Source organism: Elgaria multicarinata, chromosome 7 (assembly GCF_023053635.1).
Source record: "Elgaria multicarinata webbii isolate HBS135686 ecotype San Diego chromosome 7, rElgMul1.1.pri, whole genome shotgun sequence".
NCBI classification, from domain to species: Eukaryota; Metazoa; Chordata; class Lepidosauria; order Squamata; family Anguidae; genus Elgaria; species Elgaria multicarinata.
In genome coordinates this window covers 67,392,525-67,419,984 of record NC_086177.1, presented here as the reverse complement: position 1 = coordinate 67,419,984, position 27,460 = coordinate 67,392,525, and the positions used below count along the sequence as shown (strand labels likewise).

Here is a 27,460-nt window from a genome sequence, read left to right as displayed (position 1 = left end):
TTTTAATTCTTGTAAAGTATTTTAAAAAAATATTTTAGTTATTTTTAGTGTTTTATTATCAATAGGATTATTTAGTAATGATGCCTCCTGTTTGAAATTAGCAGAGAAAATACAAAAAAGCAAAACAGACCCAGATGCACACACACTGTCTTAGGACCATAAAAGGAAAATACACCCTTCTTTACTGAAGAAAAGAAAAGTTTTATTAACACACATTCTTTCATATACAATGCAGTATAGCATAGAGCAGGCTGGCCATATTTTGGAAACCAAAAAGGAGGACAACATGGCCGCCCCAAGGGGGCATCCCTACCAACATGTCCAGCTCTCAAGGGGGAAATGGGGACAGAGAGATCTGTCCCTGCCTTGGCACCTTGCAGGGCAGGGAGGAAAGGGGAAAGAAAGAGAGGGGTGGAATGGGGACAGAGAGATCTGTTCCTGCCTTGCAGGGCAGGGAGGAACAGTAAAGAAAAGAGAAAGAGAGAGAGAAAGGGAAATGGGGACAGAGAGATCTGTTCTTGCCTTGGCACTTTGCAGGGCAGGGAGGAAAAGGAAAGGAGAGAGAGGGGGGAAGAGAGAGCAAGAAGGGGGAAAGGGAAGGAGAGGGGGGAAAATAGGTAACCAAGAGGGGGACAGCACAGGAGGGGAAGATCATGTGGTTCCCCCACCCCATCCGGATAACCAACACAGCAGCTGCCAACTTACCCGCTGCTGCTCCTCTGCCGCTGCTGCTGTTCAGCTGCTACTCCTCCACGGCCATGCTGCCCGCTGCTGTGCCCATCTGCTGCTGGCTCCAAGGCAAGCCCAGCCAGGGCTTCAAAGGCGGACCAGGAAGGGCCAGGCCAGGGCAAAATTGGCCGCCCGTGGGCAGACCATCCACTGCCGCTGTGACCACCCACCCAGCTGCTTGCTGTTTTGATGATTGCCTTGGGAGGGGCTGATGGCCGTGTTCCCGGAAGTCCTGGTACATGCCCTCAAACCACCACCCCCAGGGCCAATGGAGGCCTTCCCCTCGGCCTTCTCCAGGGCCGATGCCATCGCACTGGCTCAGGAGAAGCCTAGAGCGGCCCTGGGAGGACTGGAGGCTGCCTTCCCAGAAGTCCGAGAACACGCCCTCCAACCTGTTCCAGGGCCGATGGAGGCCTTCCCCTCAGCCTTCTCCAGGAGAAGCCTAGAGCAGCCCTGGGAGGACTGGAAGCAGTGTTACCAGAAGTCTGGGAACGCACCCTCTAGCCCACCCAGGGCCAATTAACTGTGCCAGCCAAGGTGAAGGCCAGAACAAACTGTTCTGGAGGCAGTGGCAGGAGGACGCGTTCCTGGAAGTCCAGGAATGCATCCTCCGGCCCCTTTTCCTGGTAAATTAGGGGTCAGTCCCAGTTGCCCCAGAGATCTCCATTTTTCCAGAGGTCTCCAGGGTTTTCCGAGTCATCTGGTCACCCTAGCATAGAGTTTCAAAACAGTTTGTTCAGTCCAGTTTGTGCTCCATTATATTGGCAGGAGTGACAGAGCAAATATATGTGCTCCCAGCAATGGTGGAGGACCGAAAGAGAGATGAAGAAAAGAAACCACAGGAAACCACATTGGGCCTGTTCAGGGGACACTTCAGGCTCTGTGGTTAGCAAAACTGTGGTTTTCTGCGGTTAGCAGAAGCCACAAGCAGTGCTGTCACACACAACACTTTAAGCCACAGTTAGAGCCACTAACCCTGCTGCAGACAGTCTGACTGTGGTTAGTGAGTGAGCAGGGTTTAGCAATTTTAAGATAGAGATATCCTAAGGATAGCTATGGTAAAAATTCCTAGGAATTTACTAACTGCAACAATGGCCCCTTCCAATTATGTTTTAAATTGTAAAATGCATAGAGAAATTTATTTTAAAAAATTTAATAACTAACTAACTAACTAACTAACTACAAATTTTTGTGAACTGCCCAGAGAGCTTCGGCTATTGGGCGGTATAGAAATGAAATGAAATGAAATGAAATAAATAAATAAATAAATAAATAAATACAAATGTATATGGGCAGAAGTTTCCACAACTGTTGTCATGGGCTATTTTTCAGTGTGAAGTTCTGAAGTGAATTTCTAAATGTAATTGACTGAATGACTAAACCTCCACATGATTAGGAACCCTCCTCTGAAGCCACCTGTAAAGGACATTGGGAATGAGTCTTGCATGTGCATCTCCACCTGTATTCCCAAAATACAGCGGTAGTGGTGGTAAATGACGGACTCACTGAAAAGATTCGACTAGCCAGAGGAACAAGACAAGGATGTCCGCTCTCGCCGGTCCTGTTTGTAATGGTTATGGAAGTTTTGGCGAAGGCACTAAGGGAGGATGAAGAGTTAGAAGGAATTGGAGAGGTAAGGGAAATAAAGTTAAACATGTTTGCAGACGATACTTTATTGACCATTAAGAACCCATTAAGAAAATTAGAAAGAATTAAATATCAGTTGAGGGAATTTGAGGAAATTACAGGGTTAAGAATAAATTGGTCTAAATCAGAGATGATGTTGTTTAATTATACTAAGAAGGAAGAAAAGGATTGGGAACATAAGGGAATAGAAATGAAAGTTAAGGAGGAGATTAAATATTTGGGAATTAAAATTACAAAAAACTTAGAGAATCTTGAAAGGGAAAATTTAACGAGGTTAAAGAAGGAGGTATTAGAGAAATTGGAGAAATATAAAAGATTAAATTTATCTTGGTTTGGAAGAATAGCTTTAATAAAAATGAAGATATTAGCTAAAATTAATTTTGTGTTTAGGATGTTACCAATAAAAATATCAGAAACTGAGATAAAGAGTTGGCAAAATATTATTAATAAATATTGTAACGGAGAAAAGAGAGCAAGAGTGAATAAAAATAATTGGTATCTAAGCCAAAAAAAGGGTGGATTGGGTCTCCCAAATATAAAATTATACTACGTGGCAAATAGATTAAGACATATTGTAGAAGCAATTTTAGGAGTAGGAGATTTATATTGGATGGAAGAAAAAACTATAAATAATGTAGAGATTATTATTATTATTATTATTATTATTATTATTTATTTATATAGCACCATCAATGTACATGGTGCTGTACAGAGTAAAACAGTAAATAGCAAGGCCCTGCCGCATAGGCTTACAATCTAATATGAATTTGGATAATGTTTTCTTTAAAGATGGAGGGAGAAAGTGGGTTGGAAGTATAGTTAATCCACTCCTGAGGACTCAATGGGAAATCTGGAGTAAATTTAAAGGGAAGTTGCTTCCGAGCAACTCTCCCTTAGCACCGATAATAATGTTAAAGAATTTCCCAGAGGATCTGAAGGGTAGATTATGTAAAATATTAAAAGAGAAAAGTAAAATGAAATTAAAGGATTGGCTAAGAGATATAAAAACAAGAGAGGATATGGAAAATTTGTTAAAAGAGAAAAAATTATCTTGGTTAGAATATGGGCAATTAGAACAATGGAATAAAAAGTGGATTAAAGAAAATGGAGTTTGTAGAAAGATGACGAAGTTTGAAGAGTTAATAGTAAGTAAGGAAAAAGGGAAAGGAGGTAGTATAGTTTTAAAAGGGTTAATGAGTGAAATATATAAATTATTGTTAGAGAAGGAGTTTAGAGAGAACCCAGAGAAAATGGTATGGGAATCAGATTTGAAGGTACAAATAGGGCAACAGAGCTGGGAGGGACTATGGAAACAAAGAGTGTTGAGAAGTTTATCAGTGAGAATAAAGGAGAACTATTTTAAAATTTTATGGAGGTGGTACCTAACCCCGATTAGATTGAATAAGATAAATGATCAGCATTCAGCAAATTGTTGGAGAGGTTGTGGGGAAAAAGGAACGTATTTACATATGTGGTGGCAATGCAAATATGTACAAAGATTATGGAAGATGGTGTTTTCAGAAATTGAAGAAATAGTGGGAATGAAAATAGAACAAACACCAAAGATTGCATTGCTGTCACTATTTGAAGATATAAAGTGTGGAAAAGAAACTATAGAGCTGATATCGAGTTTGCTGGTTGCAGCGCGATTGATAGTAGCTAGGAACTGGAAGATTCAAGGGGAATATTCTATTGAAGAATGGTACAAAGAAGTATGGGATATAGCCATTAATGATAAACTGACATGTAATATTAAGTGGAGAAAAGGCGTAATTAAAATAAATGAGTTTGAAGGAATCTGGAAACAGTTCCTAATATTTGTGTTTATTAAGGGAAGTGGGAAACCGCCACCAGAAGAAACTATTAGGTTTTGGACTCAGGAATGATCCCGAGGTGGGGGGTGCACTTTTATGTTAAGAATGATGATGTTGTAGTATGATAAGGTATATGTAATAGTTATGCAACATATGTACTCAACATTTATTCAATATGTATGCAGCAGTTGTTTGATGTTTTTCTGTTTTTCTTTCGGTTATTATTATTATTATGGTAATGTTTTATGTATGTTTATACAGTGTAGAAAATAAATAAAAATTATATATAAAAAAAAAAAAAACGACTGAACGGGAAAATCCGCTTTCACCGGTCCTCAACGACGGAACACCCGGTAGGTCTAGCAACGCCCTTAGTCTCTCTTGCCTCAAGTGGAAGTTTAGATTCTGGGAATCGTACTGATTCCAACCAACCCCCAGTATTGGTGAAGAAAACTACCCCTTTAGCCCAATCTAAATCACCTGCTGATTGTATCCTCAAAGAAAGTAAGGAGCAACCTTTAGGGGACACAGAACATAATCTGGTTTTACAGGCATACCAGGCTGTCCTAAAGATTATGCACTTTAACGGAGGTATGCCATGCTGGGACTCAGTGCAGATGGTCAAACATCATCTAAGGCAGTTGTTGGGGTTAGATTTATTGATCTGAGAGCTGTTGAATTGCTCCCCTCTTTATCAACATACACCAGAGTTCTTCTCAGTTTCAGCAAACCAGATATTCCTACTCTTCTAATTAGAGAAAGGTTTTTGCTTAACTCATTTGGTATTTCTCCTACAAGAGTCTTTAAAGATCTATCCCTAAAGCCTCTCTTTCCTAACAGGAGACATAGTAGTGTTATAAGAAGTTCTGGGATCAACTTTAAAACTAAGGATGCTAGTTACAAAAGAACAGATAGTATCAAAAATAGGAATCAAAAATAGGAATCAATCTACTCAGAGTATTCTGTCAGGTGGTGCAGACACAAAAGGTACTCTATATATCCAACAAACCACTGTGAAATCTCTACCTACTCAACAGCTAGCACCTAATTTACAACAAGATTTAATCCTGTTAAAAGAAAGCCCAGATTTAATCAGATGGGATGATCCCACATCTACTGACTCGCCCATGTCTACAGTTATTTCTTCAAATCCACCACAGTTGAAATTAGAAAAGGCAAAGTATATACCTACAATAACTCATTCATTATCCCAAGCTAGAGATGACTTATGGGACTTGGAGGAGTCTCATCTCTTTGGTTCTTTCTCTGTACTCCCACAGGCAGAGCAGATTAAACACAGTGAAAACTAAGCTTCTGAGACTTTTTACAACTAACGGGAAATTAGATAAATCACATGAGGATTCAACAACTCTACCATTACCAACCTCTAAAGTGCTCTCTCCAGTCTGTAAAGTTAAAAACTCAGAGCAAGATGGAACATTTAAAACTAATGATCCCAATCCCGAGGAAGAAGTGGTGGTTAAGCCTAATGCCCCCATACTAAATGTTGATCTTACTTGCTCAAAGGACTGGGTTGGTTTCCAGTTTCTGCAACCTCATGAATTAGGTTTACCTCTTATCTCTAACTCTCCTCCTAGGTCTCTTCATAAGCAGATTTTACTAACTAAGAATGGCAGTGTATTTTTAGACCCGGAAGGTGTGTTGGAGGAACTTAACCTACGGATTGACTCCCTAAGACACGTAACCTTCCACATATGCTCAAATGTCTTTCTTGGAACATAGCAGGCTGGAAGGGGAAGATTAGGGACAGATCATTTATTAATTACATCCAATCCTTTGATATTGTTCTGCTCCAGGAGACTTGGGCTTGTGAACAGATAACTTTCAATGGGTATATTGCTACATCACTGGCAGCAACTAAATCCTCTAACAGAGGTAGGCTCAAAGCAGGATTGCTTTGTCTGGTTTCTGCATCCCTTAATGTGGAGGTGGTTGCACACCCTAATTGTGGAACTGTTGCTATGGCAACCCTAATTGAGTAGCTGCCTTCAAGTCTTATTGTTCAGCATCTATGTCCCTCCAATTACATGCAATTCTGGCAAGAAAGCCCAATGGGAAGAACTAGAACAGTATATTACCCATACTGAGGCAAAGTTTCCATCAGCACAGGTCTTTATGGCCGGTGACTTCAATGCCCGGATTGGCCCCGATGATAATATATTTGCAGAATCTCAACATCTTAAAGGAATTGATCACACAATAGGGCAATCTCCATATACCAGACATTCTAAAGATGCTACCACAAATTTTGCTGGCACATGTCAACATCTTCTTGCATGATGACATAATAAAATTATCTTGAATGGAAGCACTCCAGGCGATACGATGGGTGAGTTTACCTTCAGTTCTTTGATAGGGAGTAGTGTGGATGACTATGTCCTTGTTACCCAATCATTTAGAAGGGCAGATCAAGCTTTTTATGTTGATGATTATACAGATAGTGATCTCTATCCTTTAGTGATATTAATTAACCCTCCCTCAGAGTTTCACTTGCCTATTGGACCTCCATTATTGGACTCCTCTCTGTCTTGTTTGAGAAGGATTAAATGGACTAATAGGACAGAGGGTAAGTTTGTCGCTTTTATAAAATCCTCTGCCTGTCTTCAATTATATGAAAAATATTCTAGCCTCTACTGGTGAAGGAAATCTGTATTATTATGAGGTGCTTATTTCTGATATCCAAAGGAATCTAAGGACAGAGAGCTCTCTGGCTGGTGTTAAATATTATAGTAATAAGACCTGGTTCGACCATGATTGTATGTTGCTCAAGAAACAGATTGGCCAGGTTTATTCTATATACCGTGATAGGGGTGATAAATGTCTTTCTGAAGTGTATTTTGAACTGAAACGAGAATACAAAGCACTTATTATTCGAAAGAAAAGAGCTAAAGAGAGAGAGAAATGGAATCAACTACTATATGCTACACAAAAGAAGGATAGCAAAGTATTCTGGCAAATTGTCACAGGGACTCTGTCAGAGCGACAAAAACATCCTGCTTGTTGTATCTCCAACTGTGAGTGGGAAAGATTCTTGCAATGCTTCAGGATCCAAGTAATTTCTTAGTGTCCAGTTTCCAACTGTCCCCTGATGTCCCAGAGTGGCAATCTGTCACTCATTGTGAAATTGTCAATTTGATCACTGAACTTAAATCTGGTAAAGCTCCAGGCCCAGATTCTATACCCCCTGATCTTTTAAAATTTAATCCAGAATGGTGGGCTCCCCTATTAGCAGCTCTATTCACTTTTATTAATCATTCTGAAAAGATCCCAGATATCTGGAGTAAAGCGATTATTATATCCCTATTTTCAAAAGAGGTGACAGGACCAATCCAGCAAATTATCGTCCTATCAGCCTTCCCTCAGTCATTGGTTAACTTTATGCCAGGTATTTAAAATGTAAGCTTCTAAATTGGATGGAGGATAATAATATAATCGGTGAGGAATAGATTGGGTTTAAAGCTGGCTGCTCAACCTTAGACCATTGTTGTGTATTAGCTCACCTGGCAGAGAAATATACCTCATTTCCTGGTGGTAAGCTTTTCACTGCCTTCATCAATCTTAAGTCTGCCTTCGACTTAGTTTCAAGGGAACTGCTATGGTCCAAATTATACAAAAGTTCTATGGACAAGCACCTACTGTTTCTCATTAGATGTCTGTATAATCAGACCTCTAGTCAAGTTAAATGTGGGCAGCAGGGACAACTTTCCAATTCAATCCTGGTTACAAGAGGTAACTTTTGTAACTTTTCTTTTTAATCTATTTTTAAATGATTTGGCTTCTTATCTTTGTAGTGTTGATTCCCATGCTCCCAAATTGTCCAACACCAAGGTGCCTTCCCTTCTGTATGCTGATGATGCTGTATTGTTATCACTTTCTAGAATTGGGTTAAAACGATTACTCTCTGCATTTAGGACCTATTGCTCTGAGAATAGTTTGACTATCAATTATAGCAAGTCGAAAGTTTTGGTGTTCTTTAAAGCTCGGAAGCAATACAGATGGACTTTAAATGGTAATATCATTGAGCAAGTTGCCCATATAAAATATCTAGGCATACAATTGCAGAGCACTGGAGCTTGGTCTGAACAAAGAAGGCAGACAATTAATTCAGCAAATACTAGTCAGCAGCTGATCCTAAGATTCTTTTTCATGCAAGGTGGTCAATTCATCCCTTCTGCACTTCAAATTTACAAAGCTAAGACTCTGGCCCAACTTACTTATGGTATTCCTATTTGGATACTGGGATTTAATGCCCAAATTGAAAGAGTCCAATCTGTATTTCTTAGAAAACTACTGGGGGGGGGGATTCTACACGTTGTACTGAGGGCGCTTGCATGTGCCCCCAGTGCACCCCCAAAGCGATCGTGTAGCTTGCCTGTTCGAAGAGACGAGGAAGAGGAGTCCTTGCCGCTGCCGCCGCCCACCTCCCCGCCGGCCTCCTGCTGCCGGTGAAAGAGCCAGCTGGGTCGGAGAGCTTCTTCCACTCTCCGCCCCGCCTTCTTCTGCCTTCTTCCGCCGAACTCTCCGACCCGGCCGGCGAGGAGGTAGGTGGGTGGTGGCGGCAAGGACGCCTCTTCCTCGTCTCTTCGAACAGGCAAGCTACACGATCGATTTGGGGGCGCACTGGGGGCGCATGCAAGCTCCCTCAGTACAACATGTAGAATCCCCCTGGGCCTCCCTTCCTGTGTGGGGAATGCAGCTATTTATCTGGAAGTGGGTATTAGATCAGTTGAATGCAAGGCATGGATCGAGGCCTTTAAATGGTGGCTATGACTACAGCTCCTGGTAGCAATTTTTTTACTGCTCTCAGATTCCTATGTCACTCGTTGGATGAGAGAGATGGAGAAGAAGCTACTTAGGCTGGGCTTCTCTGTGGAAGCTGTAGGCAACTATGGGCTCCAGAAGGCCCAATCTCTTGTTGTTCAAAGACTAATAGATCTAGATCTACAGCATTTATGAACCGCTATTAACAAATCTTGCTCTCCACTGCTCTACAATAGTTTTAAGAACTATGGACTCACTGCAGCTTCATATCTGTATGTTTTAACTATTCCCAAGTAAAGGAGAGCACTTACACTTTCTCGCTTTAATGTGTTACCATCAACATTACTAGAAGGACAGCTTAGTAAAATCCCGGTTATTGAACGGATATGTCCCTGTGGTTCTGGAGCAATAGAATCTGTTGAACATGTCATTTTGCATTGTAACATGTATGAGGAATGCCAGAAAAAGTTAATCTTTCCTTTATTAACAGCCTTTTCTGGATGTAACCCCACAATGCTGATATTAATCTGTTTAAGGGATGTGTCCTCCCATATTACTGAAAGGGTCTCTAAGTTTTTCATGACCTCAATGCAAATTAGAAAAATAACGCTGCAATCCTTCTGAGAGAAGTAACTCCCTAAGCTGTATTTTGTTTTTATGTCACTTTTTATCTATCCTTTGCATGTTTTGGTGTTGATTTTGCTGGTATGTGACCAAAATAAATAAATAAATAAACAATGCTGAACATTGGCTGGAGCACAAATGGTGCAAGCCCCGAAGTGAAGATGAACAAGCACGCTCTAGAGCACATAGTCATGCCTATTGCATGGCGGTGCAAGCAGCAAAGAAGGCTTACTTTGTTGCCTCCATTGTGTCCTCAAGTAGCCATCCGGCAGAGCTCTTTCAAGCGGTCTGGGGTTTGTTAACATTCTCCCCAGCGACAGGGTACAAAATCAATAAAACATAATGTCAGGACTTTTCTCTCTTGCGTTTTTAGGAAAGTACATAAAAATGATCAAGGTCCCAAATGTTTGCAATTCCAGAATGGGCAGATGCACAACTGATCCCCAGGGGTTTAAACTACTGGGGGGGGGGACTTTGAGCCCCCATCAGGATTTCCCGCGGAGGCAATGACCCACCCATCTCAGGGATTTCCTAGAGGGGGCAATGCCCAACCAGGCCCCCATCTTGACAGCAATGTGTTGGTGTTGGGAGGCCTCAGGCTCCCGCACTTGCACTTCTTCCTGGCATCTGCACCAGAAGGAGCGCATGCAGAGTTGCCACCGCTGAGCACCGGGGAGGGGGAGGAATGGGGCAGTGAGAGGGGGAGGAAGACAGGGACATGAACCGGCTCTCCTCCCTCTGACTTCTCTCTCGCTGCCCCATTCCTCCCCCCCCATTTTTTCTTATCTATGATGCGAAGGATTGCATCTATAGATAAAAAAGGGGTGTGGAAGGAATAGGGCAGCGAGAGGGAGGTCAGAGGGAGGAGAGCCAGTTCATGTCCCTCTCCAATCCCCCACTCTGGCTGCCCAGTTCCTCTCCTCATTTCTTCTTTATTTTTTATCTATAGATGCAATCCTTCACATCTATAGATAAAAATAATTTTAAAAAATGAGGGGAGGGAAGGAACTGGCAGCCAGAGGGGGTGGAAGAGAGGAATGTGCAGCACCCGAACCTGCCCTCCTCCAGCCGATGGTGACGAATCAGTGGTCACCATCGGCTGTGGCATGCCTCCATGTCCAAAAAAGTGAGGGTAAGTGCCCAACTTTTTTGGAGCAGAGCTTCGGGGGTTTGCCCCTGGATGGCTTTGGGATGGTGGCTGCATTATATAGATGACCTGCCACCTCTCTGGATCCACCCCAGGGCAAACCCCTCTTCAAGACAGGCCCCAGGTAACATCAGTAGGCACATAGCCTGGCTGGCAGCATTGCATATCCTGATTGTATTTCTTCTCCTTGGTGCTTTGTTTAGCTATCTACCCTTCAATGCTCCCTCTGGTTAGCTATAATACATTTGTTTTAATTCATAAAAAGTTTGTTGATTTTTATCTTGGTCTTCAACCTGGATAGCATATTGTATAGGACTATGGATAGTGAGGTAGTGTGCAAACTATCATAATATTATAATTAAAATCTAATACTTTTGTTGTGTACTGGTTATTTTAATATGTGGGTTTAAACACTCTAGGATCCATGGCTGAAGGATGGTTTCCAGAAACATAAATATATACATCAATGTAAACAATAGGCATGTGCTCCGCTCCGATTAGGAGCGGAGAAGCAGTAGCGGATTGGCCTGCTCCGCCTTACCCAGAGGCGGAGTAGAAGTGGACCGCGGACCCCTAGAAGCAAGGTGAAGAGAAGCGGCCATTTTTCGGAGCTCCTAGTTCAGGCGGAGCGCTCCGGTCGCCATCTTGAAAACATTTCGCCATAGGATTGCATTGAGGGAAATAATCGCGCGTAACTAGGTTGTTTTTGAAGCTATCGTTCTGGAAATTCTTGTGCATAGAGAGTCGTGGATGGGGGTCATTTTGAGACTACTCTCACCTCTCTGCGTGGTGCGGGTCGCACGCTAGAAGTTTTTTAAAAATCGGCGGGAAAAATACCTTTTTCAAAGGGCTGAGGGGCAGAGTCAGCTCCCGGTCATGATCACATGATCCCAAAGTTAGAGGAGGGCATAGGCAAAACAGGTAACTTGGGATTCTGGGAAACTTCTCTTTCTTCATCTGAACGGACTTTTCCCAGTGTTTTTTAACACAGTAGCCCCAGCAAATGCACAAACACAACCTGAAATCATATACTAAGCCAAGAATAAGAGAGAGAAACACAGCACTGCTACCCACCCTAACTTTGGGGAACAACTGAAAAGATGTGGTGTGTGGCGGAACCCGAAACCACGGGTTCCTGTGTGGTTCGCTGAGTGGTGGTCAAAGACTCTCAAGACACAATTTCTCTCTCCTTAGAAGGTTTATTACGAGCAGCGCTGCAAGGTGGCAGTCTGAGGAAACTGCCCAATAATTTCAGGAAATGTCAACATATTTATAGAGTCAGTTCCCCTTAGATACCATGGCAGAACTTTCTCACCAATCATAATACAGTTCTGAAAATGCAACAACCAATAAGAAGCTAAGCATTTAGGCATGTACAGAGTATGAGTGCTTCGTTGACTAGAAGATATCACAGTTACAGAAAAACATCTCTATCTGTTATTTTCTTGGTTATCTTTCCTTGCAGGCATCCTCCACCCTCTGACTGCCGGGGTGGACAACGCCTATGTTGTCACATAGTTTCTGCATCAACTTAACTCTAAAAGCAAAAGCAATTGCAGCATTAAAAACAAGGTTTAAAGGAACAGGAAGCCATGAACTTTATGAACTATAGCTAAGGATGATAGGCCATTTTCTCATACCTATGGGCATAGCAAAAGAACCAGCTAAAATTCCGCGACAGATTCCCTCCTGATGGTCGTTGCTTTGCCCATAGCCATAAAACCATTCTCTATTAAAGCTCTAATCTTCACTCTTTTGTTCTTTGCTTAATAATGCAACTAAACACTTTTTTTTTTTTTTTTTTTTTTTACCTGCTCAAGTCATGGGATGCTTTTGAGACTCTTTTTTGGATTGCAATGCAAGGCAGGGCTTGTATAATAAGAAATAACACACACTCAAATTTCATTTTTACAATTCAGAGAACTATAGAGGTTAAAAACACACAAAGTAGTTGTAACGGCGTTGTCTTAATATCTTCTCTTCACTGAATGTCTCTTAGAGCATCCAGATTTCGTTGGAGGGTTATTATGCCTAGTTAACTCAGAAACTCTTGACTTGAGGTTAAAAGGACAGCTGATCTTGTTGACTGACCAGATGTCGTTCCGTGGAGGGGAGTTCCTGCTCTTCAGCCTCAACTCGCTCTCTCCACTGGACACTTGGTCGCTTAGCATGTGCAGGGGGCTCTCTTGGCTTCCTCCTGACAGCTTCTTTCATCCTTTAACATCTCAATCAGGTCTGAGTAACTTTCTAGTGCAACTGGATCATCTGGATCATCTGTCTGGCATCCTGGATTTAGCTTTTTCACATGGGCTGCATGTATCCAGGTGTGTGTGGTCAGCAACACAGTATAAGGTCCGTCCCAAGTAGGAGCCAACGAATTGGGCTTTTTATGGACTTTTATGAACACTGCATCTCTTGGTTAGAAATGATGACATGGAACATCAGCTGGAATCAGTTGCTTGTTTCTCATTTTTCTTTGGAGTTGAACTAATAGTCTGTGTAAGTGTAGAACATTACAGATTATTTCCTCACTGCTCTCAATGAGGGGAAAAATGGTTTTGGCAGAGACAGTCCAACAGCCATAAGCTTCCCAAATACAATCTTATGTTGTGTGAGTCTATGTTTTCTGTTGGGGCTGTTTCTCAAGTTCATTAACACCAAAGGAATTTCACTTAATTCTTAGTATAGTCTGAATTCACCTTTAAAGGTACGCTAAATCTGGGCACCACTTCTCTTAGTAAGCATTTAATTGTGGATTTTTCTGTTGCATATTATACAGGAAAACTTTCTACCCATCTACTGAAAATGCACACAACAGTCAAACAGTATTTAAATCTTATTGCGTTAGTAAATTCAATAAAGTCAATCTGCAATATTGAAATGGACTATAAACTCACGGGTGTGTGCAGATAGTTTAGGACTATAAAAACTTCAGGCAAGTTACACACTTTTGGCACACTCATTTAGCTTCTAGGTGTATTCTTGGGGCACACCATTGTTTAAGTATGTCAGTGTCTTAACTAAATCTCAAGATGCAATTAGTTTGTCATTATAAAATACCCATACATTATTTTTCTCAATTTTTTATTATTATTATTTTCCTCTTAAGATTCTTTTCTTTAAGTTGCACGATTCTTTTTCCCAAGTTGGAATAGTATCCTGGGAAAAGAGTGTTCTCTTTAGTGTTGGATTTGCAAGATTGTTTCAAACAACTTTGCAGCTAAAGGGCTATTTGCTATAGGCCCTCCTGCGGCTGTCATAAAGCCTCTATATTCTTAGATTTGCTCAACTGCATGACAGATTACAAAACAATATTGTATGAATATTTATTGACAAACTTTTTGCTAGGTTCTGGTTAAAGCAATTAATTCTGCGGCTTGTGCACTTCGTGGCAGAGCGAAACTTTCTAATGTGGTATACACTTCCTTTTTATTTTTATTTTATCAGTACTTGAGAAATTACTGCATATCTGGCTACTAGCTCTCCCCAGCTGTTTCCTTTACAAGAGCTATCAGTAAACAGAACTATATCTGGAGCTGGCAATGTAACATCAGTCAAATTCTTGAATTACCACTTCGCAATCATTTAAGGTAGTGCACTGTTTAAGGGTAATTGCTGGTAGTATCTGCTCGTATCGAGTCAATCTCTGATTTGATAGAAATTGTGTAGATTTGGTTATCAACAGGGCTGCGACGGTGGAACTCTAACCCACATTTTTTTTTTTTTTTAATTTCAAATCAGCTGCTTTTTCTTTACAAGCAAGGCGGTAGCAGCCACTGCTTGGAGCAAGGTGGAAATCCTTGTGCAGCTGCGTCTAATTGTGCAGAGTAATATGCTATTCGCAAGCCCAGTGCATGAATTTTGGTTAATGAGGTTATTAAGTCTTCTCATCTCTGACCATTTTAGCGGTTCAGGGACTGAATCTTGTGGCTTGTATCAATTTGTATCATGTAGCTTGCTAATAATGAGAAATTTGGTATCATAGCTGTTTTTATTTTTAGGTCTTCTTAGTTGCAATACTGCGTCTATGCACTGTTTAGCCAAACTTCTTAAGGTAGGATTTGAGTCTGGAGCTGTTCTATTTGCAAGGTTAGCAACTTGGTTTCTAATTTTTCTTTTCCTAGTTTTCTTTCTTGGATGTCATCCCAGTATTGGGTGGCGGCCCGTAGAATTTCCTCGGGCGTGGCCTCCCGATACCCGATGACTGCAGTCCTAATTTTACCTGAAATTTCACTGATAAGCCCATTTAGAAGCAAATCAGTTATTTGCCAGGCATTTTGTGGATCGCTTGGGTCTAGATTAGAATGCTTTCTAATAGCACACTCCAGACGTGCTTGATAAGCTCTGGGGCTTTCATCTTTAAGTTGTTTTGTGTCTCGAATGGCAGTCATATTTATGCGTTTGCCACAAATTTGTCGAATTGCTTGCCACAATGTTTCTCTTTCTTGTCTCATTCGCTGGAGGTCTGCGTCTGTCAAACCTATTTCTCCTGCTTGGGGATTTGCTGGCCAGGCTGTAAGGGCTTGGTTATTAGGGTTTCTGGCCGCAACTAAAATTCTATCAAAATCATGTTTAGGTATGACCATTCTCAGCAGATCTTCAAGATCTAACGCTGTAGGGTTATATAATGTTGCCAAATTTTGAAGCTCTTCAATAAATCTCTCAGGGTCTTCTCTAAGGGCTGGCAACCTCTGTTTGAAATTCCAAATATCAGAGGAACTCCAGGGCTGGTAAGCTCTAATTGGAGCTTGGTTTGGATCAGCAAAATTTGGATAAGTACGCACAGGGAGCAATTTACTGGGAGTGCTTCTAATGTCTTCTAAAGGTCCTAAATGTGCAAACAGTGCTTGGTCATTCTGGGGCTGCAGCAAAGGGGCTGAGGCTATCTGGCTGGCTGACAGTCCCAACTTCTGTTTAAGCAGATTCAAGCTATTTTTCTGACTGGCTATTACACTCTCTACTTGCAATCTTGATCTTTGATCATCCCAAAGAAACCAGTAATCTATCTGGGAGGGTTGTTTTCTTTCTAAATAATGCCTCAAGTGCGTGAGTCTTTCGGGTTCAAATGTCCCTACTACAGGCCACTGCAATGAGGGTAGATCTTTAGTAAAACATGGCCACTTGTCTTGACACAGAGTCACTAATCTTTTTAAATTCAACCTAGATGGCATACGATCTTTGTAGATCTTACACATTTTCTTTAATGCGGTTTTTTCTGATTCTGGGCTGCCTGTTTTTGACCCGGAGCTTCCCATTATCTCTTTTGCTCCACAGTCTGAGGTTACTTACAAAAAAACCCACAGCAGCTATTTCTTGTTCTTATCTATGCACACCGTTTCTCGTTACCACACTCAAGCACGTGAAGAGCTTTCGTACATGGCAACTTCTGGGTTTTTGGGCACAAGCACAACAGGGGTTTTCACAACAGGGCTTATAACAGGGTGTCTGTGCTTTTCTCACCCCCCTAACGGCACTGTCCCTTTGCAAGGGAAGGCACGATAGATAGAGTTTTGATTGGCACAGCTCATAAGTGGAAGGTAGTAGGAAAGGTGGTCCACTCATTCAGGGCAACTCATTCAGACATGTCACATTACACATAACACAGGTATGGCTTATATAGGAGTCCTGTTATTTCTCAGGCTCATAATAGGAATTGGGGTAGGAAAGAAGACAAACAAACAGACATAAATGTTCCTGTTTGGAACGTGTGTCTCTACTGTTAAGGTTTCTTTATCTGAGCTCTTTCAGCTGATTATTTCTTGTTCCCTTTTTTTCTTTTTCTCTTTTTCCTCCTGTTTCCTCTTTTTCTATTTTTTTTTTATTATTATTATTATTTTCTTGGCCGGACTGGGTCTTCTACCCAGGCTGGGGCGCGACCCCAGACTTTCCTGGTGCCTCCTTAGAGGGCTTACCCACACCGGGTCCTTCCTGGTGCCTCCTTAGAGGGCTTACCCAAACCGGGTCCACTGTGGACCACAATGACTTTTAGGAGCAATCTATGCTCCGCCAGTTTAGCGTCAATGCGCTTTTAGGACCCTTATCAGAGGAACTCCTGCTTGCCTAGGTCTTAGAGCAATTTTTTTCCTTTTTTTTTTTTCCCCCCTTAATTTATTTTTAGGTCTGACCACAAATCTTTTTAAGCTGCCTCACTTCCAGGAGGTCTTATCAACGCGCGTTCCCAAAGTATGTGACTTGCTTATCAGCTTATCATTCATCCGCAGCTGGACCTGCCGTACAACGTCATAGCGGTCACGGCCCGGTGGGGCTAGCACTATGAGTGACGGGTTTTCCCAGTGCCATTCACCATTGACACATTCAAGCAAGTCTCACTCCCCAACCTATCTCTGGATCCCAATTTTTCCCTGCTTTTTTTTTCTTCTTCTTCTAATGAAAGAGAATGCCTTAAAACAGGCGTCACTGACTTTACATGACACTTACCGCTAGAAAACTCCAGCCACAGGGAGAGTTGACCAAGGAAAGCCCTCCTGTTGTAGGATTTTAATGTGGTTCCTACTCACCTGATCTGTGCGCACGTTGGAGGATTTCCTGTGTCAGGTCTCCATGAGCAGAGGCTCTCCAGTGTACCACTCATCCGTCCTCGTCGCCAAATTGTGGCGGAACCCGAAACCACGGGTTCCTGTGTGGTTCGCTGAGTGGTGGTCAAAGACTCTCAAGACACAATTTCTCTCTCCTTAGAAGGTTTATTACGAGCAGCGCTGCAAGGTGGCAGTCTGAGGAAACTGCCCAATAATTTCAGGAAATGTCAACATATTTATAGAGTCAGTTCCCCTTAGATACCATGGCAGAACTTTCTCACCAATCATAATACAGTTCTGAAAATGCAACAACCAATAAGAAGCTAAGCATTTAGGCATGTACAGAGTATGAGTGCTTCGTTGACTAGAAGATATCACAGTTACAGAAAAACATCTCTATCTGTTATTTTCTTGGTTATCTTTCCTTGCAGGCATCCTCCACCCTCTGACTGCCGGGGTGGACAACGCCTATGTTGTCACATAGTTTCTGCATCAACTTAACTCTAAAAGCAAAAGCAATTGCAGCATTAAAAACAAGGTTTAAAGGAACAGGAAGCCATGAACTTTATGAACTATAGCTAAGGATGATAGGCCATTTTCTCATACCTATGGGCATAGCAAAAGAACCAGCTAAAATTCCGCGACAGGTGCAAGGGGATGAGCTCCCCTAGGGCATCTCATCGTGGACGTGCCCCCACTCTCTCCTGCACTGGAAGGCCATCAGAGCCTTCCAAAGAGATTAAAACGGTGGAGCAATGCCTATCATGAGTCGAAGTGAGCGTTTACTTCTTAGTGGTGGAGCGATGCCTATTATGAGTTGAAGTGAGCGTTTACTTCTTAGAGCTCTCGTGGTGAAGCAATGGCTGTCTTGAGTTGAACTGGCAGCTGCTTCCCTCTCCCCCGGGCACGTCCCCCTATTACTGGTAAAAGACAGATATAGCCTTTTTTTATAAGTTCTTCTTGTTGTTTATTGAGCAACACTGCTGCTTTTAATTCCACCCCTCCTTTGTTTATTTGTTTATTTATTCCATTTTATATGCATTACTGGCTTATCCTTGGCTCACTTCCTTATGCCCCCAGAAATGCCAGCTGCATGCCTGCCTGCCTTCCTTCCCTCCTCCCCTGCCCACCTCGCAGGGATGTTGTGTGTGTGTGGTTTTGACTCAGGGGAGAAGTCCTTCCTGCGCTCACTTGGAGTTTTGGAAGTTCCAAATTTTGCAGGTTTAAGCCCCGCCAAAAAACAGGGGATGATGGGACTGCCTTGAGTCTCGGCGTGCGGCGTATGTATCCCTGGATAAGCTGTCATGGTGGTGAGTTTGAGGTTTTTTTTTAACGTGCAAAATTGACGGAGCTATGGAAAGGGGTGTTGGATTTTCATAAATTCCCCAAAAATCAGGGGATGATGGGACTGCCTTGAGTCTCAGCGTGTGTATGTATCCCTGGATAAGCTTTCATGGTGGCGAGTTTGAGGTTTCTAACGTGCAAATTGACGGAGCTATGGAAAGGGGTGTGAATGGGGTGCCCGATTTTCAAAAATTCCCCAAAAATCAGGGGATGATGGGATTGCCTTGAAACTTGGCATTCATGGGGACACATAGATAAGCTATCATGGTGCCGAGTTTGAGGTTTCTAACATGCAAATTGACGGAGCTATGGAAAGGGGTGTGAATGGGGTGCCTGATTTTCAAAAATTCCCCAAAAATCAGGGGATGATGGGATTGCTTTGAAACTTGGCGTGCATGTGTATACCCCCATGAGGTGTCATGGTGCCAAACATGAGGTTTCTAACTTGAACAGAAAAAAAGTTGTATAATTTTTTAGCTTTCAATGCAAGCCTATGGGGGGGAAAACGGAGCTCCGATCCGGATCCGGAGCGCGGAGCAGAGCGGAAGTGGGCGGAGCGTGGGCGGGGCAAAGCGGCCCACTCCAAAAATCACGGATCTGCAAGTGAAGCGGAGCGGGGGGTCCATGCACACCCCTAGTAAACAAATAACACTAGCCCCCTTTACCAGGTTTAGCCCCATCGCCCCCCCCACCCCAGAAATCGAAAAGTCTATGACCTTATGTGTAGAACTTGTAGTCTTGTTTCTGGAATTCTGCAAATCTTATGCATAAGAGACATGCCGCAAATGCTGAAATTACAGTATGTTCTATTATTTTACTTTCTTACCTAATTGCATCTTTAAAATGTTTTTTCATACTTACTATTTTAGTACCAGGCCAACGTTGGTTAATATTGTTCTATTGCACACATAACCACAAAACAGCTGCCAGGAAGGCCAAAATAAGATCCATCATCATCATGGAATAAATGTTCCTAGGTATGTAAAGGGTATGTAACTTTTGCTATAGTAAAACAGAAATCAGCATTAGTGTTTGGACAATAATTTAGCCTGCTCTGAATTTATGCAATGGGCAGTGTGTTCTGCAGTTCAGTGCTCCTCAAGCATCAGCCTTTACAACTCCATGGAACAATTAACTCTACGAATTTCTGATCCTCTTCAGTGGGTCAAGTCCTGCTGACTTCTAGCCCATCCTAACAACCTCATTCTTACAAAGGCTTAGGATCCTATATATTCATATTCTGTCTTGATCATGTGAAGCTGGTATTGGCTTAAGTGAGGTGGGGTGCTCTGATATTGGGTGAAGTTATTCAACAACCCTCTCTCCAGTTGTAATCTATGATTACACTGTGTTAGAAATAATCCAAATACAGCAATAAGTGAAAATTACAAGCAAAAACTTTTAAATTCAGTTGGAATGGTTGGTTAGAACTAGAGGTGTGCTCCGCTCCGATTAGAATTGGAGAATCAGAAGCGAATTGGCCTGCTCCGCCTTGCCCAGAGGCGGAGTAGAAGCAGACCACGTACCCTTAGAAGTATGGCGAAGAGAAGCGTATGGCAGAGCGCTTCTGTTTTCACGGCGTGATCCGATCGCTATTTTGGAAAATTTCGCCCATAGGATTGCATTGCGGAAAAGAATAGGGGATAACTGTATTGTTTTTTAAGCTATCTTTCTGAAACTTCTTGTGCTTAGAGAGTCGTGGCTGGGGGTCATTTTGAGCCTACTCTCAGCTCCCTGCGTGGTGCGGTTCGCTTGCTATATTTTTTTAAAAAATCAGGGGGAAGCGGGAGAGGTACCTTTTTGAAGTGCTGAGAGGCAGAATCATGATCACATGATCCCAAAGTTGGAGGAGGGGATAGGCAAAACGGGATACTAGTAACTTGGGATACTGGGAAACTTCTCTTTCTTAGTCTGAATGGACTTTTCCCAGTGTTTTTTAAAACAGTAGCCCCACCAAATGCACAAACACAACCTGAAATCATATACTAACTAAGCAAATAAATAACAGATAGGAAACACAGAACTGCTACCCACCCTAACCTTGGTGAACAACTGAATAGATGTGGTGCAAGGGGATGAGGTCCCCTAGGGCATGTGGACATGCCCAGTGCACACTCCTGCCCTTGGAGAATCATCAGAATCCTCCAAAGGTTAACCACTGGAGACTAATGCCTGTCATGAGTTGAAGTGGCAGGTCGCTTCTTAAAGAATGGTCCCTAGACAGGGCCAGTCAAATTGGCACAGTTCCCCCTCCCCCTGGGCACGTCCACTTCCCTCTTACTGGTAAAAGACAGATATAGCCTTTTTAAAAAAATTCTTCTTGTTGTCGCTTGAAACTTAACATGGCAAAGACTGAATTGCTTGTTTTTCCTCCTAAACCTTCTCCTCATCTCTCATTCTCTCTTACTGTCAATGATGTTACGCTTACTCCGGTCAAGGAAGCTCGTAGCCTTGGCTTTATCTTTGACTCCTCGCTCTCCTTTATTCCTCATATTGAGGCAGTAGCTAAATCTTGTCGATTTTTCCTGTATAATATTGCCAGGATTCGATCATTTTTGTCTGTCTCTTCTGCCAAAACACTTGTTCATGCGCTGGTTATTTCACGGTTGGACTACTGCAACCTTCTTCTCTCTGGCCTTCCTTCTTCTCACATCAGTCCGTTGGTTTCTGTTCACCAGTCTGCCGCAAAGATCATCTTCTTGGCTCGCCGCTCCGACCATGTTACTCCGCTTCTGAAATCTCTTCATTGGCTTCCAATTCACTACAGAATCCAATATAAACTTCTCCTGTTAACCTTCAAAGCTTTTCACGGTCTAGCTCCTTCCTATCTCTCCTCTCTCATCTCACACTATTGCCCCGCTCGTGCTCTTCGCTCCTCTGATGCCATGTTTCTCACCTGCCCAAGGGCCTCTACTTCCCTTGCTCGGCTTCGTCCATTCTCTTCTGCTGCCCCTCACGCCTGGAACGCTCTTCCAGAACATTTGAGAACTACAAGTTCAACCGCAGCTTTTAAAGCTCAACTAAAAACTTTTCTTTTTCCTAAAGCTTTTAAAACTTGATGTTGTGCAGACTTCTACTGTTACTTTCTACTGTTAGTTTTACCCTACCCTGTGCCTGCTTACCCTACCCTGTACCTGTTTGCATTCTCTTCCCCTCCTTATTGTTTTACTACGATTTTATTAGATTGTAAGCCTATGCGGCAGGATCTTGCTATTTACTGTTTTACTCTGTACAGCACCATGTACACTGATGGTGCTATATAAATAAATAATAATAATAATAATAATAATAATAATAATAATAATAATAATAATAATAATTGTTTATTCAGCAACACTGCTGCTTTTAATTCCACCCCTCCTTTGTTTATTTATTTATTCCATTTTATATTTACACCCCATAGCCCAAGCTCTCCTGGCTTTTCCTCTTCAGTGAAGTCAGGCAGGCTTTCACTGTGGTTCAACTCCTTGTTGTTGTTGTTGTTGTTGTAGTAGTAGTTGTTGTTGTTGTTGTTGTTGTTATTGTTGCTATTAATATTAATTAGTACTGCTATTAACATTATTATTTTGTTGTTTAGTAATGGCTGTGATCACAGTGCAGTCAATCAACTCTGAAGCAAGGATCACAAAGCTTTACTCTTATCCTCTTAGCCGCCTAGTTATGGGATGCAAAAGAAAAGGCATCTCTCTGTGCTGCTCCCACCTCACAGGGATGGTTTGCATTACTGGCTTTGAAACTATCCTTGGCTCACTTCCTTATGCCCCCAGAAATGTCTGCTGCCTGCCTGCCTGCCTTCCCTCCTTCCCTGCCTGCCTCGCAGGGATGTTTTGTGTGTGTCTTGCTTAGACTCAGGGGATAAGTCCTTCCTGCGCTCACTTAGACTGTTGGAAGTTCCAAATCAATTTTTCAAGTGTGGAAGAAGATTCATATTTAGGTTTATCTCTACTCCCCAATTCATGGCATGTTGGGATTTCCTTTGAAATGGCCCCATTGAGCTGTCTGCAGCTTTAAATCCCTGAGATACTGGGGTGTCTGATTTTCATAAATTCCCCAAAAATCAGGGGATGATGGGATTGGCTTGAGTCTTGGCATGCATGTGTATCCATGAATAATCTATCATGGTGCCAAGTTTGAGGTTTCTAACGTGAAAATTGACGGAGATATCGAAAGGGGTGTGAATTGGGGTTATGGGTGGTGCGTTAGAGGTTAAAGCCCCGCCAAAAATCAGGGGATGATGGGATTTGCTTGAAACTTGGCATGAATGTGGATCTAGATGGCATCTGTGAGGGTTCCCACTTCCATTTTTTTTATCTGTCAAATTGTCGGAGAACAGTCCATGTCTGAAAATGGGGTGTCCGATTTTCAAAAATTCCCCAACAATCAGGGGAAGCTTGGATTGGCTTGAGTCTTGGCATGCATGTGTATACGTCCATGAGGTGTCATGGTGCCAAACTTGAGGTTTCTAACTTTAAAAGAAAAAAAGTTGTAGACTTTTTTGTATTTCAATGCAAGCCTAAGGGGGGGAAAGCGGAGCTCCGATCCGGATCTATAGGCGGAGCGGGGCAGAGCGAAGAGGCCCAATCTGCAAATTGCAGATCTGGAAGAGAAGTGGATCAGGGGGTCCGTGCACACCCCTAGTTAGAACATATTATTTGATTTTCACCATGACGTCAAGATTAGAAACTGCTTCAGTTTGGTACTCAATGTTCTGCATATGCAACATTTTCAACCTTCCTTAGTGTACTGTATGCCAATCTCCAAAACCAGATTATTATGTTGGAAGGCGGGGCAGATATACAACAGATATACTCTGAAATACTTGTCTGATCATGCTAGTAAAGCTAATAACACGGCACACATTTTGCAACCAAGGTACGTCATTGCTTCCTTACATGCCGAACACCCCATTAAACAGGGCAGTGTGGGCATCTGTGTATCCTAATTTAATGTTATTTATATTTAACTATTGAATAGATCCAGCTTGCATTCGTTGGTGTGGTCCTTAGTTCAATGCAGTGAAGCCTCCAAGCAAAGTTATGTAGGTGACAGAGTTGGACACATTGTGCCCACCCTGTTTGAGAGAAGTAATACTTTGAGGTACCCCTAGGCATGGACACTGCCATGGTGTACCCCTATAGCCCTGACCAGGGGGGTCTGTCCATTCCATTCTACTGAAGGGGAGCTGCCCCAGAGCAGGGGGGAGGGGCAGTTGCATAACTCTGTCCCTTGGACTCCTCCTTCAACATACCCCTTTCCCCACCTTCACACTGTTCTCAAATTCAAAGCTGTGTGCCGGTGAGGGAAGTCTGCCACCCAGTGACTGAAGATGTCAATGCAGGCTTCAAACACAGAGACACATTTAAATTGATTAAAACTAATTAAACTTTTTTAATGGGGAGTTGTTGTACCCATGATGGGTTGGCATGTCGTCTGAAACCAGCACTGCGAACCCATTGTTACAGGAATCAGACAACAAGCTGCTCAGCAAGAGCATGTAAAGTATAGGCCTTCTTGAAGACAGGTAGATTTATTAAGACATAGTTATAGAGTGTTAATGTCTGTGCAAGCTTATCTTTGCTAGAAGTTCCCACAGGAGCAGCTCTATTACTCCCTATCTCAGCCTTGAAGCTGCTGCTTCTCTGGGAACTTGAGGATGTTTTGAGTTGGGGGTCACAAAAAGGGCCTTGGTGAGTTGTGCCATCCCACCCTGTTAGTACTGTGAATGGCTTACAGGTGAGAGGACCTGTCTGTCAATTGGCTTTGAATAGGCTTTAAATGCTGGTGCAAAGCTGTAAAAGCTTTGCTAGGTTTAATTTCTGGACGCAAGGCCTGAAATCCCTCCTGCTTTGGATTCTATCTCTGCCTGGATCTTTGAAAGCACTTTGCACATAGATGCTTTGTGGAATTTGGATATCTAAGAACTGCTCCATGAAAAGTACTGTGAGGCTTTTCCTAGACTTAGACTTGCATTTGCTGTGGATTGTGTGTGTGTGTGGCCTGACTTAGGTGGCAAAATAGCTTCCCCGGAGCTAACCATATGTGCAGGGGAGTTCCTGTGCCTGAAACATACTCCTCCCTGTGATCTTGCTTACCAGGGTCAGCTCAGCATTCGGCTGGCTGGGATTGAATGGTTGGAATTGAAACTTAACCCAACTGGAAGCTAGTCTGACTGCTAGAGTATGGCTGCACAACACTTTTACCTCTGATGGCAGCATGTAGACATAGCTAGGGAGTCCCGGCTTGCATCCTATGGTCGGCATAATGAAGGTAGTAATGGCTAGGGATGTGCTCCGCTTCTAATCGGACCGGCGAATTAGAAGCGGAGTGGGGTGCTTCGCCTGCCCTTAAGGCGGAGGTGAAGAGGATTGGGGGGCCGGCGGAGCATGGCGAAGAGGATCGAGGTGATGGCGGATCCTTCGCCACGATCCGGAGCTCCGCCGGAAAGGTAAGTGGGGTTTACCGGGCCCTGCTGCTGTCGCTGTCGCCCATGCGGCGATGTCGGCAGGGCCCGGTAACCTCCCCGCCCTCCTCTCCCTTACCTGCCTCCGTCCGCGGTCCGTCGGCTTCTTCAATTGAGCCCGCGGTTTAACCAGGAAGTCCTGGTTGAACGACAGGCTCAATTGAAGAAGCTGACGGACCGCGGACAGACGCAGGTAAGGCCCCCCTCCCCCTTGGTCCCTTACCGGGCTCTGCCGCCATCGCCGTCGGCTTGTACCTTGGCGTGCACGTGTATCCCTGGATAAGCTATCATGGTGCCGGGTTTGAGGTTTCTAAAGTGCAAATTGACGGAGCTATCGAAAGGGGTGTGAATGGGGTGCCTGATTTTCATAAATTCCCCAAAAATCAGCGGATGATTGGACTGCCTTGAGTCTTGACATGCTTGTGTATCCCTGGATAAGCTATCATGGTGGTGAGTTTGAGGTTTTTAACGTGCAAATTGACGGAGCTATCGAAAGGGGTGTGAATGGGGTGCCCGATTTTCATGAATTCCCCAAAAATCAGAGGATGATGGGACTGCCTTGAGTCTGGGCGTGCGTGTGTATCCCTGGATAAGTTATCATGATGGTGAGTTTGAGGTTTTTAACGTGCACATTGACGGAGCTATCGAAAGGGGTGTGAATGGGGTGCCCGATTTTCATAAATTCCCAAAAAATCAGGGGATGATGGGACTGCCTTGAGTCTGGGCATGCGTGTGTATCCCTGGATAAGCTATCATGGTGGTGAGTTTGAGGTTTTTAACGTGCAAATTGACGGAGCTATCGAAAGGGGTGTGAATGGGGTGCCCGATTTTCATGAATTCCCCAAAAATCAGAGGATGATGGGACTGCCTTGAGTCTGGGCGTGCGTGTGTATCCCTGGATAAGTTATCATGATGGTGAGTTTGAGGTTTTTAACGTGCACATTGACGGAGCTATCGAAAGGGGTGTGAATGGGGTGCCCGATTTTCATAAATTCCCAAAAAATCAGGGGATGATGGGACTGCCTTGAGTCTGGGCATGCGTGTGTATCCCTGGATAAGCTATCATGGTGGTGAGTTTGAGGTTTTTAACGTGCAAATTGACGGAGCTATCGAAAGGGGTGTGAATGGGGTGCCCGATTTTCATAAATTCCCAAAAAATCAGAGGATGATGAGATTGCCTTGAGTCTTGGTGTGCGTGTGTATACCTCCATGAGGTGTCATGGTGCCAAACTTGAGGTTTCTAACTTTAACAGAAAAAAAATTGTATACTTTTTTAGCTTAATGCAAGCCTTTGGGGGGGGGAAACGGAGCTCCGATCCGGATCCGGAACTCCGCAGTGAAGTGGACATAGGCAGAGCGGGGGTGGGGCGGAGTGACCCGATCTGCAAATCGCGGATCTGGAAGAGAAGCGGAGCGGGGGGTCCGTGCACACCCGTAGTAATGGCCATGGATAGAACCAGTGCTCCTCCTCCCCCACTTCGCTCTCTCTTACACACACAGAGAGGGAGAGGGGGGTATATCACATACAAAGCCTCCCACTTCCTAGAAGTCTCTGAGAAAAAGGGAAGGAAGTGACAGATGCATTCTGCTCCACCTCATGTACTTACAGTGTCCCTTGTTCCTGCATTTTCCAGAGAACGTGCTAAAATCTCAGAGGATCATCATCGTGTTTCCTTACAATGGGCTCTTTCTGGTTCTCTTCTGAGTTTGAAATAAGCATTTTTCATGGAGAAGAGACCAGTGACCACGGCAAGATCTACACCAAGCAGGAGATGACACTTTGAAAATGGTTTCAAAACTGTATGTGAAGTGTGTCCTGAGCCCCAACAGTTGTCAATACTGTTATGAACTGTTTTAAAGCTGTGGTGTACATCCTGCCTAAGTGGCCTGTAGAGTGCAATGGGACAGCACCCTCTAGTGGGCATTTTACAGCACAACATCAGAAGAGATGGATTAAAAGAGGTTTATTTTGTGACTCTAAAATTGAGAAAAGGAACAGGAGACATGCAGGAGGCGGACGGTATCATCATCAGGACCCGCTAATATCCATGAGTGGCCAGTAATTAGTGTGCTATAAAATGCTCGTCTGATGATACTCTCAGTCTCACTGGGGGAAATGATGTTTCCAAGGATCCCTGGCACCCAAGATACTGCAGGGAGGGCAGATTCCAAAGAGGGAAGCACAGGTTCTCAGTTCAATTTCAGTGGGAGAAAATCTTGTGGAGGAAAAGATATTCTTTTCATAATCCAGTAGAACATTTCAACCTGGAAACGTTCATATTCCAAGTCAGGTAAATGCAAATTATGGCAACATTCTTAGTGGTTAGGTTTTTCTTAGTTTTCCCAAGACAAAATTACAGTGTGCTGCTTTCTTTCT

At 43.2% G+C, this 27,460-nt stretch overlaps 1 protein-coding gene and 3 long non-coding RNA genes across 5 annotated transcripts in view; 2 read left to right on the top strand and 2 right to left on the bottom strand.

Annotated features, from left to right (window-relative positions):
* LOC134401627 (uncharacterized) overlaps positions 1–27,460 on the top strand; it is a 218,245-nt gene that overhangs the window by 12,030 nt on the left and 178,755 nt on the right. The gene's annotated exons all lie outside the window — the stretch shown is intronic.
* Positions 1–27,460, top strand: part of LOC134401624 (DGAT1/2-independent enzyme synthesizing storage lipids-like) — a 53,372-nt gene that overhangs the window by 4,711 nt on the left and 21,201 nt on the right. Inside the window, exon 1 of one of the 2 annotated variants that reach the window (XM_063130738.1) lies at positions 19,785–19,838. The exons of the other annotated variant lie outside the window; for it this stretch is intronic. The gene's annotated coding sequence lies outside the window, so the exon portion shown is untranslated. Of the gene's footprint in view, positions 1–19,784; positions 19,839–27,460 lie in introns of those variants that run through there. 2 annotated transcript variants of the gene reach the window in all.
* LOC134401614 (uncharacterized) lies at positions 11,923–17,921 on the bottom strand. Its single transcript, XR_010025666.1, has 2 exons — positions 17,182–17,921; positions 11,923–13,238 (listed from the first exon to the last, which is right to left on the bottom strand). It is a non-coding gene; the product is annotated as an uncharacterized LOC134401614 (long non-coding RNA).
* LOC134401613 (uncharacterized) lies at positions 14,056–16,045 on the bottom strand. The gene is made up of 2 exons (XR_010025665.1): positions 15,885–16,045; positions 14,056–14,918 (listed from the first exon to the last, which is right to left on the bottom strand). It is a non-coding gene; the product is annotated as an uncharacterized LOC134401613 (long non-coding RNA).